This window comes from Schistocerca cancellata, chromosome 9, assembly GCF_023864275.1.
Source record: "Schistocerca cancellata isolate TAMUIC-IGC-003103 chromosome 9, iqSchCanc2.1, whole genome shotgun sequence".
In the NCBI taxonomy this organism is placed as follows: Eukaryota; Metazoa; Arthropoda; class Insecta; order Orthoptera; family Acrididae; genus Schistocerca; species Schistocerca cancellata.
In genome coordinates this window covers 184,274,596-184,293,029 of record NC_064634.1, presented here as the reverse complement: position 1 = coordinate 184,293,029, position 18,434 = coordinate 184,274,596, and the positions used below count along the sequence as shown (strand labels likewise).

At 41.7% G+C, this 18,434-nt stretch overlaps 1 protein-coding gene across 1 annotated transcript in view; it reads right to left on the bottom strand.

The window, feature by feature from the left end:
* LOC126100393 (alpha-tocopherol transfer protein-like) overlaps positions 1-17,900 on the bottom strand; it is a 137,126-nt gene extending 119,226 nt beyond the window's left edge. The window contains exon 1 of the mRNA XM_049910989.1: positions 17,796-17,900. The gene's annotated coding sequence lies outside the window, so the exon portion shown is untranslated. The remainder of the gene's footprint in view (positions 1-17,795) is intronic.
* Between the last annotated feature and the right edge of the window lie 534 nt (positions 17,901-18,434).

The following is an 18,434-nucleotide window of genomic DNA, read 5'->3' as shown; positions in this document are numbered from 1 at the left end:
AGGGATCACAAATTTAGCATTGGAGGGCAGCGTGGAGGTTAAAAATCGCAGAGGGAGACCAAGAGATGAATGCACTAAGCAGATTCAGAAGGATGTAGGTTGCATGGGAGATGAAGAAGCTTGCACAGGATAGAGTAGCATGGAGAGCTGCATCAAACCAGTCTCAGGACTGAAGACCACAACAACAACAACAAAATATCAATGATTCAAATGCCAGTAAAAGGAATACGTAGTGCCGAATCCATATTGCTATTATGCTATGGAGTAATGGAAGAAAGCTGTGAAATTATCGGGGCAAGCATCCAATCTGGTTGTTTAGAAAACTCTTGGGCAAAATATGACTATTGGATATTAATACATCGGAAAACAGTGATCTTCAGTGAACATGTCTACAGAATTAGAATAATCAATACTTCAGTGTCACACCAGTTACAATGCAGTAGTATGATGACAGAGTACTGTGGAGAATGGCGAATTAAGTGCTGTCAGAATGGCGAATTAAGTGCTGTCAGAAGGACTATCAAGGTACTGTACTGCGAAAGAGCGAAGCACTCTTGTTTACAAGGTAAATCACGTAACCCACTGCTGACGACTGCTAGTGCGGGCACAATCAGCTCGTCGATTTCATACTATGAAGTGTAAGCGCAGTGTTTTCGCTGAACACGCATGACAGCGTCAAACACAATGGTCACCACTTCGCTGTCCAACGGAAACAGAATGACCACTATGCACACTTCGATCCACAATAACGAAGTCAATCTTAAGTGAATGGCAGAGGATGTGAGAACCCATATTTTAGCTCCATTCCCTATTCTATTTGGGGAAGAAACAAAGTAATTGTTAGCTTGCCATTGCTTCACCTTAAATCTTTTACAGCTTCTTTCTTCCCTTCCGTTCTTTGCGCAGAATGAACTGAAACATTCGATGTGAATGAAATTCGTGTTACCACAGCTCAAAGTAACATTTCTTAAAACATTTGCCTATCCGGCCGCCCACACCTTACCTGAGTACAGGAAGGGTTGACGGGTTCCAACAACCGAATGTCACACATCTCTTACCAAGTATTTATGGACAGCTCGAGTCGTCTGGAGTTTCCACTCTCTGTGCCGTATAGTTAACACTCGGCAGGATTAGTCTAGTGGCTAGCGTTGCTGCCTTTGGGTCAAGGCGTCCTGGGTTCGATTTCCTACCGGGTCGGGTATTTTCTCCGCTCGGGGACTGGGTGTTTGTGTTACCAGCATCATTTCATCATCATTCGTGCAAGTGGCGAATTTGGACTATGTAAAGATTGGAATTTTGTACGGGCGTTGATAACCGCGCAGATGAGTGCCCCGCAAACCAAATGTCATCACCATCAGCTGAATTAAAGACTCGACTAATTTTTATTTTATTTTAGATAACTATTTCCACCCAAAATAAAACAAAAATTAATCCCGTCTAGCAATACTGCCGAATGTTTACTACTGTGACTACTGTGGTGATATTAGACGCAGTACAAGAGAAAAAACCTCCTGAAGACGCTATCTTGTCAGAACACTTGTATAATATTCGGTTGTTCGACCACATTAGTCCTTCCCACGTTCAGTGAAAGCAGACATGGCCGTATAGGCGACGTGCTTTTCACTCGCTGTTTTCTTCGCAGATTTCTTAATCACCGGTGCTCTCAACGCCTATCCTCGCATATCAAATACCCATCATCATTCCATAACTGGAACACGAGATCGGATAGATTCAGCAAAATAACCCAGCAACCTGCGACTTATGCAGAACCAATCCACAATCAAGAAAAAATAAAAGCCTCAACTGTTTACATGACCATGCCTTCCCTCTCGGGAATCTTGTCAAGTGAAATAAATGCACAAATAAATAAAATAAAAATAAAAGTCTAACAGAAAATTTTTTATGCTGCCCATTTTGATAGAGAATTTGAAATACTTTACTTCGTGCACAAGGATGCCCTTTGCTCTTGAATAGTTCCTCAAGCCATATACATTATCTAAATGATTATACTGTCTCCATGCAATGTGCACTAGATGATTAATTCGATTATAAAGTCGTCATTTTTCTTTCCTCGCGCTCAAAGTTGTATGATTACTAGTCTCTTCAAGTTTATGTCCATTACAGCATAGGTTAAAAAACAGCCATACTTTGAGGATGAAAAAAAAACAAGTATTGGAATTTAATGAAACTTCCTTGAAATTAAAATTGTGTGCTAGACGGGGACTCGAACGCGTGCAGAAGGCAAAGATCTCAAGTTCGAGTCCCGACCCGGAACACGATTTTAATCTGCTGAGAAGTTTCAAATCGGCGCACATTCCTATGCAGAGCGAAAATTCGTTCTGGATTAGGGTCTACTGTTCCGTCGATGATGACAACGCCGTTAGAGACGGAGCAAGGCTCGGAACGGCGAAGAACAGGGAAGGAATTCGGTGGTGTCTTTAACAAAAAAAGAACATCCTTGCTTTCACCTTGAGCTAGAAAAACCACGGAAACCTTACATTTGCATGGTCAAGTCGGGTTTTGAACCTCATTACTCCCTAATGCTAGCCCATTTCCTTAACCATTGCACCATTTTGCTTTGAATTATTGGAGGTCGTTTCGGTCATATTCTCCTCTCCTGATGCTTCACCCTGATGGATAGATATGTGTCTTCAAAACAAAAGCACTAATTGTTCCGCACCCAGTCTCGCTAACACGACATATAGTGGCGCTCCATCCGGAAGTTCAGTTATTTTATTTCCTTTTTTTTGTAAATATAAAATATAAATAAATATAAGTACTTATAAATGTAAGTACAGCAGATTAAAATCGTGTTCCGGGTCGGGACTCGACTTGAGATCTTTGCCTTCTGCACGCGTTCGAGTCCCCGTCTAGCACACAATTTTAATTTCAAGGAAGTTTCATTAAATTCCAATACTTGTTTTTTTTTTCATCCTCAAAGTATGGCTGTTTTTTAACCTATGCTGTAGCGTGACTGCCAAGTGAAGTGAAGGTCCAGGTTTCGAGTCCCATCTCGGCTATATACCAATGATGTGTGTTATTGTGAGTTGATGTTGAAAGAAAATTATCATAGAAATCGGTATGTTCAAGATCAGCTGAATGGAGAGCATAGTGTATTGAAAAGTGGTTATAAGATGAACATTGACAAAAGTAAAGCAGGTGTAATAGATGTAAGTAGGCTGTTTAGGTTCTTATATTGGTAACGCCGCCGCCACGTAGCGCTCTCTGTATGAAAATCACTGGCTGTGCTGTGTGCAGTCTGTGGCTAGTTTGCATTGTTGTCTGCCATTGTAGTGTTGGGCAGCTGGACGTGAACAGCGCGTAGCGTTGCGCAGTTGGAGGTGAGCCGCCAGCAGTGGTGGATGTGGGAAATGAGATGGCGGATTTTTGAGTACAGAATGGATGTCATGAACTGCTATATATATTATGACTATTAAGGTAAATACATTGTTTGTTCTCTATTAAAATCTTTCATTTGCTAACTATGCCTATCAGTAGTTAGTGCCTTCCGTAGTTTGAATCTTTTATTTAGCTGGCAGTAGTGGCGCTCGCTGTATTGCAGTAGTTCGAGTAATGAAGATTTTTGTGAGGTAAGTGATTTGTGAAAGGTATAGGTTAATGTTAGTCAGGGCCATTCTTTTGTAGGGATTTTTGAAAGTCAGATTGCGTTGCGCTAAAAATATTTTGTGTCACTTTAGTGAATGTTTGAGTACGTTCAGTTTTGCTCAGCTGTTTGAAAAGCAAATAGTGTAAGAGGTTTATCAGCACAGTAATTCAGAAATTTTTCAAAGGGGACGTTTCATAGAATGCAGTTGAATGAAACCAAACGATGCTGGGGGAATTAGAGCAGGGAATGAGACATTAGGAGTAACAGACGATTTTTGCCTTTAGGGCATCAAAATCACCGATGTTGGTCGAAGTAGAGAAGATGTAAACTGTAGACTGATTATAGCTAGAAAACCATTTGGAAAAAAGAGAAGTTTGTTAACATATAATACAAATTTAGCTGTTAGGAAGTCTTTTTCTGAATGCCTTCGTCTGAACGGAAGCCCTGCACGGAAATGAAACGTGGACGATGAGCAGTTCAGACAATAAGAGAGGATAGGACTCTTTGAAATGTAATGCCACAGAACAGTGCTCAAGATTAGGTGGGTACAATGAATAATTAATAAAGACATACTGATAGGACGGGTAAAAAAAGTGATTGATTTATGTCACAAATTCACTAAAAGAAGGGACCACTTGATGATAGAACACATGCTGAGGCATCACAGAACCATTAGTTTGGTAATGGATAAAATTGAGGGGGGTAAAATTTTTTTGAGGGTAACCGAGGAATGAATAAAGTAAGCAGGATCAACTGGATGTATGTTGCAGTAGTATTGGGAAATGAAGAGTCTAACACAGGACAGACTAACCTGGAGAGAACTTAGAACTACTTAAACCTAACTATCCTAAGGACATCACACACATCCATGCCCGAGGCAGGATTAGAACCTGCGACCTTAGCGGTTGCGCGGTTCCAGACTGTAGCGCCTAGAACCGCTCAGCCACTCCGGCCTGCTCCTGACTGAAGAGTCGTCCTCAGCTGACACTCGCATCCGAGTCTCCACATTTCTCCTGCATTCCCATTGCTGCATCGCAGTTCAGATATGGAGATGCCTGTGATGGCTTAGCGGCCAATCCTGGCATGAAACGTGTGGCCACATACAGTGCACATTATAGAGGGTGGAGGGCTGTCTGAGCCTGGAGAAGTTTGCTTCTCTGACGCTTTTCATTTTTCTGCTTCCGACGTTCCTATTTAAAATGCAAGACAGCAGCTGAAGTAGTTTTCCGCCAATGTTTACGACCTTCTGCTGCGACTCACCAATGGAGTAGAACAAAAACATGTGTTATTACATATAGATGAATAACTGCTGTATTAACGGAAACTATTCGTCTACAAATAGTGTGTTGAGCTGACGTAATGGCTTCGCAGCCGAAATTTAAATTTTTGCTTGATAAAAAGTAGAAAGATTGTAGTGGAACTTCTCTATACTTCTGGTTTTCCGCGATATCGTAGATTACGATACACCAAATGCTAAAATATTTACCTTCTTCGTACACGTTAATGTAACACTTATTGTTTCCTATGACCATTTCTTTTATGAAATGTTAAAAGGGAAATAATTTCAATCATATCGATACTGAACATATATCTCTGGATGTAAATGTCGATGTGTTCAAACATCTGTGAGCTGTGAGTTATGGTATCTTTTATTGTTGTATTTTTGTGTATCAATACTAGCGACAAGCCAACTCGGCTTTACGCCAAACCGAGTTAACTAAGTTGAAAGTATGTGTAAACCGAGTTGAAACCTAGTTAAACCGAGTTGGGACGACAAAAAAGAGCTAACATTCAACGCCGTCCTCTCTTTCGCATCTGCGCACCTTACCATTCAGTTCTATTACCCATATTACACATACAGCGAAAAGCAGGATGATACTACACAGCGCGTAATTTTTGGTCTTCCAGCTTGAAATTTTGAAGACAGACTTGTGAAAAACCTGAAATATGCAGTACAGATTTTGATGGGAGTAGGGCGATCGAAAGGTAATCAAATGGCTGTTCATGATTATGACTGCATATCGCACTAGAGATCGCAGTATCGGGTCTTTTGGTTTGAAACTTTGAAAATACGCTTATGAAACATCCGAAGTTCAGAGTATAGATTTTGGCAACCATTGGTCGATCGTAAGGTAGCCAAAATCCCATTCGCGAGTGTGACTGAATGCAGCGCAGCAGGCAGCAATCATGGGTCTTTTGAAATTTGGAAAATAAGCTTCTGAACCATTCGAAAGCTGCTGTGTAAATTTTGACAGCTATTGGGCGATCGCATAGTAGCAAAATTCCTGTTCGCGAACATGACTGCGTACCACGCAATTTTGGGACTTTTCATTTGAAAGTTTGAAAATAAATTGTGAACTACCGAAATTCACATTACAGGTTTTGACACGTATAGTGAAATATTGTTACGAGCATTAATGGATGCCACACTACCGGCTAAAATTTGAAAATGCACTCATGAGACACTTTGAATTTGGTGTAAGATTTGGATGGTGATCGGACGACCTTAGTGTAGTCTTGAAATGATTATTGAATTAAGAGTGTGCACAAATAGTGCGGTGAGATATCCGGCATTAGCTGTAAGGATTTTGACGACGATCGAACTGTCTCAAGGTAGCCAAATACCACGCCTCAAGCATGAATGTTTTACTCAAAATTTTAATATATTATATATTTCCGAGTCGTCAAGACGCTAATGTTCTGTACAGAACAGTTCGTAAATAACATTTATCAAACGCTTGACAAACTTTGATCGAACAAAATAAATCATAATATGCTACTGCAGTGTTAAAGATCAAAGTAGCTGACGTCCCGTTCTCTAGGCAGAAACTCTATTCGGCACAACCCGCGTTCGGTTTGTGCGACGCTGGTAAACTGCAACCTCGAGCGAAACCATCATCGATATCTGTGACGGCTGCCACGCAGCGGTGGATCCCAACTCGAGTAACATTAAATGAATTCATGATTTCGAATAAGGACAATCATCAGCTGTAGAATGGAATCACGACAATGAAAATTTGTGTCGAACTGGGATTCGAACACGGATTTGCCGCTTATTGCAAGGGGGCACTTTACCATTTGGCTATCCGTGCACGACTCACTGCCAGAACCAAACTTTCGTATGTGGTGGAACTCGTACATCCTGTACTGGTCTGATTATCTACTTTAAAGTCACTTGCCCGGTATTGGCAGATAAGTACGAAATTGCAATGCCTGTGTTATTCTGATTACGATGCAAAGCTCCTTTGGACATAAAAGAAAGATAACCAAATGGTAGCCGGCACGGTAACTCAGCGTGTTCGGTCAGAGGGTTTGATGCCCTCTGTGATAAAAAAACTGAGTTAATGGATCAACGACGAACTGAAACGGGTGTCTTGCGACGTCCGCACCGAGCAGATACAATGAACAAAAACGAGACCACCAAAAAAATAAAAATGATAAGACGACTGCTCGTCATAAGTGAGAAATCCCAGTTCGACTCACGGTTCCGCACAAATTTTTATTGCTGTCATTCCAAAAAATAAAAGAAAAATAAAAAAAGATAACACGTTCTCATCCCAGTCCACTACATTAAAAAAATAAATAAACGAAGAAGTTCAAATGCGTGAAATCTTATGGGACTTAACTGCTAAGGTCATCAGTCCCTAAGCTTACGCACTACTTAACCTAAATTATCCTAAGGACAAACACACACACCCATGCCCGAGGGAGGACTCGAACCTCCGCCGGGACCAGCCGCACAGTCCATGGGCTGCAGCGCCTAAGACCTCTCGGCTAATCCCGAGCGGCAAAAGAAGAAGTAGATCATTGAGTAGACTGCTGCGACATCAAACCGACGTCCAAGTAAAGAAAAAAAAAAATAGCCAACTGGGAAGGCTACCTTTCGCGATAAACGGGAAATCCGGGTTCGAGTCCAAGTCCGGCAAAAATTTTAATTGTCGTCATTCCATTCTACAGCTGATGGTTGTCCTTATTCGCAATTCCGAATTCATTTGATGCATTTCATAACGAATATAGTACCGCAGAATCGTAATCAGAATAACACAGGCGCTGCAATACCGTACAACTCGAGTTGGTTAACAATGTAACTCGGCTTGACTTGAGATCCCCTCAAACCGAGTTAATCCAGTTTGGTAACCCATGTTGACGCCTCTCTAATCAGTACAATACAGTCTGTTACGGAGTAAGAAGCAGGAGTCAGTCTGAGTGTAGTCAGGTTATGAGTTGGTTGTAGTTCTGTGGTAGCGTAATTGGTTGGACTTTGGATCTGGTATTGTACAGTTATGATGGAATGAGATGCAAGCAGTTATGATGTGCTTTACAGAATATTAGTTTTTGTAAATATTTTCTTAGAATTATGCAAAGTGTTTTGAGTGATGTTATGAAGTGAAAGAATCGACACACATTAAGGAATGCTGAAGTGAAAATATTGTTCCTATTTCGTATTACATTTCACCGTACATATATGAAAGCAACAAGTCATCCGTTATGTAGGAACCGAGATAATCGAACTAGAAAACTCGCCAAAGAAGAATTCTACGTAAACGAGAACAAAGTTAATCAAGGGATATAGTTTTTAACAGCCAGTGGCTCATTTTGTATTATCACGCAAATGGTCGCATTGTTATTAAATGCCTGTACTTGCTGTGTTTATTTTTCTGTTACTGTTGCCAATCGAGCGTGAAGGCATGTTAAAAGGTCTGCGACGTGGCTGGTCCTGTTCGAGAAATTTAAACTATACGCTGGTACTGGTATTTACCAACTCACGTCTTTCTCTCCGTCACCGACAAGAGATAGCAGAAACAAGCCTACATTAGTTAGGCGACTGGATCTAATCCACGGCATCCATCAGTCAACAATGCAATATGATATTATATTCTATACCATTGCTTGTGAGGTGCCTGAGTCGGTCATTAACTGGCTATAAAACTGAATTTTCTATTTTCAGTTGCGGTCTCTCCGACGACATTTTTTACGTTCATCTCATTCTTTCATCGGTGATATTATTACGTGAATATGAGAAATGCATAGATCAACTGTGAGTCGGAAACTACGTTAAATTGTAGGGCCCACTTTAACTGATAGATCTACTTATTTCAGAGGCTGGAGAAAGTCAAGGACACACCACCTATAATAGGACCATGACTGCTAAAGTTTTGCACGGCTCATAAGAATCTTCGGATTGTAGACAGCTTCACTTTATTCAGATCTGTTCTCGGGTTGACGATAAAGTGTCCTTACAATAAAATGTCGAATTTTTTTAGCGCTACAGGTATCATCCCGTGACCTTCCACTCTCGTGTGTTAAGATTATACGTATTTTTTATCTCCAAATGCAAGCTTACAGTTTCGGCGAATAGTCGGCCAATCCCAACGTAATACAATTTTCGTTTCATTTTAATTACATATTAAATACGTCTTTGACAACTAGGAAGCAAGTTCAGTGGCTTACGCTAAAGAAAAATGCGAATCTCAGTGGTATGTACGTAGTTTTGATTACTAATGTGAAGCGAAACAGTGAAGTATCACAGTATCATTGCTGAAGTTACATCTTTAAAGTGGGAGTCTGGGTACACCGCTGCATGAGTGCCTAAAACACCACATACCACCATCCAGTATCAGCGGATGAGTCTGAAGAGACGACACAGCAGACGAAAAAGTGTCATAGTCACTTCATAAATGTTTGCATACTTAGGTTTTCAACATGTAGTAATGCTTCATCCGTCATCCGCTAAACAACAGATACCTCGGGAATACTAAGTGCTAAACGTCAGAAACAATGCACAAAATATCACGTCCTCATTTTTAGATATGAAGCATAATTCAAAAATTTATTGATGTTATCTCAGTGATCGGTTGACTATTAGCTGAAACATGTAACGCACAGCAACATAGTAAAACTATCAATAAAGTAAATATAAATTATCGTTTTTCGTGCCCGGTGCCGGCAGTGTAGGAAAGCTCATCTAGACATTGGGTGTATGCACGAGATGCAGCGATTGTCACGTTTGTAATAATTGTTTAGAAATGAACCAAAACAACATTAAAATAACCGATTTCTATCTGCTTAGCAAGTCTTGTGCAGAACATTTGTTGCCTTCATTGTAGTGAAATGAAACCGACAGAGTGGAAAACGAGTTACTAAACAGTCATTACTGGTGCCACTTACATTTTTGCATTTAGACTGGTTATTAGGTATAATTTTCTGCCTGTCATTGAATACCTGCTGCGAGAGTTTCTTAACTAGCACTGTTCATAGCTTTTCCAATTTTCCGATACTTATTGCTTCGAAAAGTGAAAACTTTGGAAACGTTACAAATAGCAACGGCGACAGAAGCGCCAACAAAACGGTGCACGGATATCCGAATTCCGGAAACGACATATGTCCTTCGGCACCTACAGCAGATGTATATAGAAATCGTGTCACATTTGTTAAGATAGCGTATATGTTGGAACTGCTAATAGATGCATTGAGACTTGTCTCAAGGCACAAAAGAGCAAAAAACAAAAATGGCTCCAAACACTATGGGACTTAACAAAAATGGCTCAAATGGCTCTGAGCACTATGGGACTTAATATCTGAGGTCATCAGTCCCCTAAAACTTAGAACTACTTAAACCTAACTAACCTAAGGCCATCACACACATCCACGCCCGAGGCAGGATTCGAACCTGCGACCGTAAAAGCAGCGCGGTTCCGGACTGAAGCGCCTAGAACCGCTCGACCACAGCGGCCGGCTAGCAAAAGAGCAACTGTCACATAGGCGACAACTACAAGCCGACACAGCTGCAGACCGTGTGCCAGAGAACAACCATGTAAGATTTTCTGAAAAATTAAATTTAATCCATATTAAACCACTATAAGACATGAAAAATTCAAAAACATGAGGAACGCTTTAGTAGAAAGGAAGAAAGACTCGATGTAAATAATTTACCAGCTAATTCGTCATCCAAGATCCAACTGGGTTCTATCTGGCTATCTCTGACCGTTTTCAGATGGCGTCATGACACATTACAGGGCCGGCCGGGGTGGACGAGGGAATTAGATTAGGAAATGAGACACTTAAAGTAGTAAACGAGTTTTGCTATTTGGGGAGCAAAATAACTGATGATGGTCGAAGTAGAGAGGATATAAAATGTAGACTGGCAATGGCAAGGAAAGCGTTTCTGAAGAAGAGAAATTTGTTAATATCGAGTATAGATTTAAGTGTCAGGAAGTCGTTTCTGAAAGTATTTGTATGGAGTGTAGCCACGTATGGAAGTGAAACATGGACGATAAACAGTTTGGACAAGAAAAGAATACAAGCTTTCGAAATGTGGTGCTACAGAAGAATGTTGAAGATTAGATGGGTAGATCACATAACTAATGAGGAGGTATTGAATAGGATTGGGGAGAAGAGTAGTTTGTGGCACAACTTGACTAGAAGAAGGGATCAGTTGGTAGGACACGTTCTGAGGCATCAAGGGCAGTTTAGTATTGGAGGGCAGCTTGGAGGGTAAAAATCGTAGAGGGAGACCAATAGATGAATACACTAAGCAGATTCAGAAGGATGTAGGCTCCAGTACGTACTGGGAGATGAAGAAACTTTCACAGGATAGAGTAGCATGGAGAGCTGCATCAAACCAGTCTCAGGACTGAAGACCACAACAACAACAATAACAGCGCTTTTGTATGTCCACCCTTCTGATTGGAGGTTTGAGGGACTTCAGTATTTCAGTTACGTAATAAAAATGGTTCAAAATGACTATGAACACTATGGGACTTAACTTCTGAGGTCATCAGTCCCTTAGAACTTACAACTACTTAAACCTAACTAACCTAAGAACATCACATACATCCATGCCCGAGGAAGGATTCGAACCTGCGACCGTAGCGGTCTTGCGGTTCCAGACTGTAGCGTGTAGAACCGCTCGGCCACTCCGGCCGGCTACGTAACAAAATAGAACACCTACAGCCATCTTTGCGATGTTATTTATTATGTGGCTACGAGTTTCGGAGCTTCAGTACACCATCTTCAGGCCTTACCTGACGCTGAGGGGCTTAACGCCAATAGAACACACGATTCCATCAGTTGCCAACATCTATGAATTGGTTTTCGCAACGATTACAGGTAGTCTGCGAAAACCATTTCGTAAATGTTGATCACTGATGGAAACGTGCATACGATTGGAGTTAACTCCTCAGCGTCAGTTAAGGCCCGAAGATGGTGTACTGAAGCACCGAAACTGGTAGCCATATAATAAATAGCATCGTAAGGACGGCAGTAGGTGTTCCATTTTGTCACACTCGTAGCGTTGGTCTAATTGGTCTACGTACTCAGCTTTAGAGAAGCATTTTGTTTGTGCGATGGTTCTCAGAAGACTAGATTTTGCTCCCCATTTCCTATTTACGAGTTTTTATTATTTCTCGAGGCCATCTTCTCTTCACAGTGGTGTCTGTACGCCACAGATCTGTCCAACGGCACACCCAGATACGTGGGTTTATCTGTGTGTTCCAATGTGGTAATATTCCAGGAAACATTCAGCCTTCTCTTTGCTTGCCGATATCAAAGCGAATGTGCAGGTAGTAATTTAGTAATATTTGAATAAAAATAGTCGCAACAAATATATGACTCACGAAGATGATTTATTCTTTCTATGAAGTGAGCACAGCGTACTGCACATGTCGGCAACATCAAACCGATCACATGACTTATGTATAATATTGTTTGTTTACATATTGAACTAAGACTGAAACTTTAACATTATACTTATTTGTCCTGTTTTGTACACCTTTATTTTTCAGTAATGGCAGTTATGAATAATTGTTGCTGCTACAAATACAAATATTGAACTGCATCAAAGTAGGAAAATGTACGAGGGTAATCCCAAAAGTAAAGTCTCCTATTTTTAATAAGTACATAGACCTGTTTATTTCCACAACGGTTTACATCAGTTTACAGCTTTAACATTTAGCTATTTTTCGACATAATTACCATTTCTGTCGATGCATTTTTGTAGACGCTGTGGCAGTTTTTGTATGCCCATGTCATACCAGCTCGCCGCCATGCTGTTCAGAAAGTTATGAACCTCTTCTTTCACCTCGTCGTCGGAGCTGAATTGCTGGGACCACAATTAACGCTGACAGGTACTGTGAGACTCTGAAAAAACTCAAACGGGCAGTTCAGAACCGGAGAAGAGGAATGTTGAGCAAGGGCTACACATTCTCCATGACAACGCTCGCCCGCGCTCTCCTGCAACAGTTTCAGTGGAATGTAATCAACCACTCATCCTATAGTCCTGACTTGGCGCCCAGTGACTATCACCTGTTACCTAGGTTAAAAGAACATTTGGCTAAAAAGCGATTCAGCTCCGACGACGAGGTGAAAGAAGAGGTTCATAACTTTCTGAACAGCATGGCGGCGAGCTGGTATGACATGGGCATACAAAAACTGCCACAGCGTCTACAAAAATGCATCGACAGAAATGGTGATTATGTCGAAAAATAGCTAAATGTTCAATCTGTAAACTGATGTAAACCATTGTAGAAATAAACAGGTCTATGTACACATTAAAAAAAGGAGACCTTACTTTTGGGATTACCCTCGTAGAATGAAATTTACACTCTGCAGCGGAGTGTGCACTGATATGAAACTTCCTGGCGGATTAAAATTGCGTGCCGCACCGAGACTCGAAACCGAGACGTACGACAGAGTGAGGTGGCGCACTGGTTAGCACACTGGACTCGCATTCGGAAGGACGACGGTTCAACCCCACGTCCGACCAGTCTGATTTAGGTTTTCCGTGATTTCCCTAAATCGCTTCAGCCAAATGCCGGGATGGTTCCTTCGAAAGGGCGCGGTAGATTTCCCTTCCCATCCTTCCCTAATACGAGTTTGTGCTTCGTCTGTAATGACCTCGTTATCGACGGGACGTTAAACACTAATCTGCTCCTCCTCCTCGTCCGCCCCTGGTAGCTGAATGGTCAGCGTGACGGATTGTTAATCCTCTGGGCCCGGGTTCGATTCCCGACTGATTCGGGGAATTTTCTCCGCCCAGTGACTGGGTGTTGTGCTTTCCTCATCATCATTCTATCACCCTCATCGACTGCAGGTCGCCGAAATGGCGTCAAATTGAAAGACCGGCACCCGGCGAACGGTCTGCCCGACGAGAGGCCCTAGCCATACTATTAAATAAATCCTCCTCCTCCTCGAGACCTCCGAAACGTGGAACTGTCGGAAGTACAGTTGTGAGGACAGGTCCTTCTTTGCATTTGTGTGGCTCAGCCGGTAGAGCACTTGCCTGCGAAAGGCAAAGGTTCCGAGTTCGAAACTCCGTCCGGCAGACGGCTATAGTCTGCCAGGAAGTTTCATAGGAAAATGTACTTTTAAAAGGTTGTTGCCACAATATTTTATTTCTGGTGACTACACCAGAGTGGTCCTCGTTGTATGTGCAAAATACTGAGACACAATGTAGTAAAGAGTTAATATTGTAGGAGTAATTTTTGTGACCATATGGTTCACAGTTTTCGAGAAAAGTGCTTGATAAAATAAGTAGTATCAAGAGTGTGCTGCCAACCAGTCCGGTGAATTTATAATCTTTTGAGCATTTTTATGCTGCAGATAAGATCCATATAGGGTGACAGTCAGGAACAGCACGACCGCTACGGTCACAGGTTCGAATTCTGCCTCGGGCATATATGTGTGTGATGTCCTTAGGTTAGTTAGGTTTAAGTAATTCTAAGTTCTCTGGGAATGATGACCAAAGAAGTTAAGTCCCATAGAGTTCAGAGACATATATAGGGTGTTTCCTAAAGAGCGTGCAAAAATTTAACAGGACATAGGGGATGCTCCACTGAACAATTTCAGGTCAGGAGCCATCTTAAAGAGATAACAGGTATAAAATCACGGTACTGTGTACTTTTTTATTTATATTAGTTGCAGATAACTGCAAATACCATCATTGACACGATGAACGTAGCATTTGTACTGTATATTACAAAATGTGCTGAAACTGACGGCCATCACCGTCAGTGCAAGCGTGACATCGGCGAACAAGATTCTGACGCAACCTGACAGATATTCCTGGTGTTTCGCCTCACATCACAGGCAGCTACAATTCTGGCAACTAATTCCACCTCCGCAGCCACAGCCACTGGGGTCTCATCACAAGTAACTTTAGGTATCCTCATAGGGAATAATCAAGGGGACTCAAGTCAGGTGACCTCGCAGGCCTTGGAATAGGGCCTCCCATTCCAATCCAGCGATCAGGAAATGCAGCATTGAGATCGTTACGGACATCCACACTGAAGTGGACCAGTGCACTGTTATGTTGTATCAACATCCTCTCGCGAACAGCCAGCGGGACAATGTAAATACGATAGAACAGAGCCGCCTTATGGACAAGTAAGGTAAACAAAACCTCCATCATGACTTCCAAGTAATCAGGCTCATCTTCTTTGTTTCCTTGCAGGAAATAAAGAATGTACATGTAAATAAAAAGCACATTACGTGTAAACTTGTACGAGAGTTAATTTTATATAAGCTGGAAAACAGTAATGCTAGACAAAGCGGTAGACAAGTTTACTTCCATGTCGCTTTAAGCTGGTTTCTCCCATCCTAGGCTACCTACCTCAAATTGTTCAGTGGAGCATTCTCTATGCTCTGTTACATTTCAACACGCTCTTACGGAAACATCTTGTATATGAAATTTTGAGTCACTTCGAATTACACAATTCCCCAAGCCATTAGCCTAATTTTAAAATGGTTGCTAAAGGGTCAGTCCAGATCAAGTGGCTTAAATTTAAACAAGATGTTATGTGGATCTATACGCACATTTGAAAACTCTGTCAAAACTGTTAATAGTTATCTTTGTTTTCCTTAGAATAAAAATTAATTTGCTCAGCCTTTAACTTTCACCAATGTTCATCTGTTCATTTAGGTTGTTCATGTACTATTTTAGAATTCACCACACTTTTCACCAAGTGAAAGTAAGACTCAAAATACAGCTGTAGTTCCCAAAAAAAAAGCCCACAAACAACCTAAAGGAACAGATAATCATTTATAAATGTCAAATACTGAGCAAATTAATTTTTTTTAAAGAGAAACAAAGATAACTAATAAATCTTTAACAGATTTTACATCTACATCTACATGGATATCGTAAATCAAACTTCAGTAGCTGGCAGTAGGTTCATCGAACCACCTTCACAATAATTCTCTATTATTCCAAACCCGAAAGGCGAACCGAAAAAACGAACACTTATATTTTTCCGTGCGAGCTCTGATTTCCCTTATTTTATTACAATGATCGTTTCTGCCTATGTAGGTCGGCGTCAGCAAAATTTTTTCCCTTTCGGAGGAGAAAAATAATATTCAGATGTGCGTATCCAGGAAGCCCACATATCCTTCGCTAGTAATAGCAGTCAAAACACGTTTTTGAACTTCCCTATTATCTAGTTTTTCTCAAAAATTAAACACACTCTTCCCGATAAAACAAAATGAGTTCTTTCAAATGGTGCAAAGAGAATCCAAATCCGAGATGACCGTGTTGGGAAAAGTAGACGAAATTTATGAATAAAGTTTTTGAATCGATTTTAATGTTGGATAGCTCAGTAATTATTTGAGTAATCAAGACACCACATGACAAACTTATGACATTCTGGCTGGCTGGAAATGAGAAAAAAAATCATCATCAGAAAGTCATTCTATCATAAGAGACAAGCAGCCAAAACGTCATCCAGATCTTGACGGTAAGATTTATGAGCTACTTTGCCAGCTAATTGGGATAAATCTGCTGTGCACTGAGAGCATATTTAGCTAAAAGGTTGTTGTACCTAATCAGTTGAGCAGAATAACCAAGTGTCAGCGTGGGAATCCTTAGGTCATCAGCAACAGTAAAGCAAACCTGACGATTTATTTATACCTGTGGCGATATAGAAAAACTGGCCCTTACAAAAGTATGATTAGAGGCCACAGAAAACTACTTATGAAGCTGTAATTTGGCATGGCTTCGTGTAAGACCTATATATACATACTGTAAAAATATCATCAAAATTGGAGAGCGTCGAGTGGGAACCCTTACGTAACTAGATATGGAATGAGCCAATAGGAAAATTTACTGCAATTATTTACGACGTAGGAAACGGTTATGAGCGGTTGGCGTTTTAATTTCTGTAACAATAACCCAAGAATAAAAGGATTGTACCAGAAAGCAAACTGAAAAATTTTTGTCTCTGAAAACTATTTTATAGCGAGATCAATCACTAATATTAACCCGCCAGGTTAACCGAGAGCGCTAAATCGCTGCTTCCTGGACTCGGGTAGGCGCGCCGGCCCCGGATCGAATCCGCCCGCCAGATTAACGACGAGGGCCGGTGTGCTGCCCAGCCTGGATGTGGTTTTTAGGCAGTTTTCCACATCCCTCTATGTGAATACCGGGCTGGTCCCCACGTCCCGCCTCAGTTACACGAGTCACAGACATATTTGAAACACTTCCGCACTTTTCCATGATTTACCCTAGCCGCAGCTAGATGGGGTACTCTGATTCCGTCCCGGAGGGTACGGGCTGGCAGCGGGAAGGGCATCCGGCCACCCCTTCAACTTAACATGCCAAATGCGATTTAACCACGTCAACCCCGCGCAAAATGCGGGGCACTGGCGCAAGCGATAGATAGATGTATCGCTAATATTCTGGATGTCATAGCTCCAGATTCGAAATTTTTCGGAGCGTTTTGACTTTAGCTTACTAGGAAGCCGCTTGACGGTTCAACCACAGAAAAAGAGACACAACGATACGATACATTACAAAACCTAAAAAATAGCGATGGCTCTCCCTTCGTTTTTGAGATGCCTATGAACTGTATGTACGAAATCTATGGTACATTTGAACGGGATTCCTTGCAAAAGCCTTACGGCCCACTCAAGAACGGTGATGTCGCAACTCACAGCTATAAATAATCATTTTGTAAAGCAATTTAAGTATCCTTGCTGATGGTCTCTTCCACAGTAGCAGATGAAAAGAGGGATCGGAAGATCATGCTTGAAGCCACGGCCAAAACACTGGCCATTATCGTAAACATTTTTGTGCGATCTCGGTTCAGCTCTGAAACAGGTGTTAACGCACCGTAGTTATTCTCGAATTAAACAGCAATGAAGAAGTGCGATGAGAGTGACGGCGGATTTGGAGGGCGTGGCGAGTCGCAGTACTCACCGGTGCAGAAGCAAAGAGCTGGCCGTGGCAGAGGCGAAAGGACAGGGCAGAGGTGACGGCGCAAACTGCGATTCCTGGCTGCGTCGCCGCCGTAGCTGCGCTCGCGCTCCGCTGCTGGAGAAGATTCCGGCGGTGGGGGCGGCTGGAGGGGGCCGGTGAGGAGTGGGGAGAGGTCTACAGGATTGCGTAGCAGCAGGCAGGGTCGTCGCCCGCGACGACTTCCACAGCACGGCGGCGAGCCAAACGACCGCACACCTTAGACGGAGGAGGGCTACCTTTAGCGTCCGGAACAGTCCAGTCCTTCTGGCGGTTGATGTACCGGGTGATCAAAAAGTCAGTATAAATTTGAGAACTGAATAAATCACGGAATAATGTAGAAAGAGAGGTACAAATTGACACACATGCTTGGAATGACATGGGGTTTTATTAGAAACAAAAAAATACAAAAGTTCAAAAAATGTCCGACAGACATCTGATCAGAATAGCAATAATTAGCATAACAAAGTAAGACAAAGCAAAGATAATGTTCTTTACAGGAAATGCTCAATATGTCCACCATCATTCCTCAACAATAGCTGTAGTCGAGGAATAATGTTTTCAACAGCACTGTGAAGCATGTCCGGAGTTATAGTGAGGCAT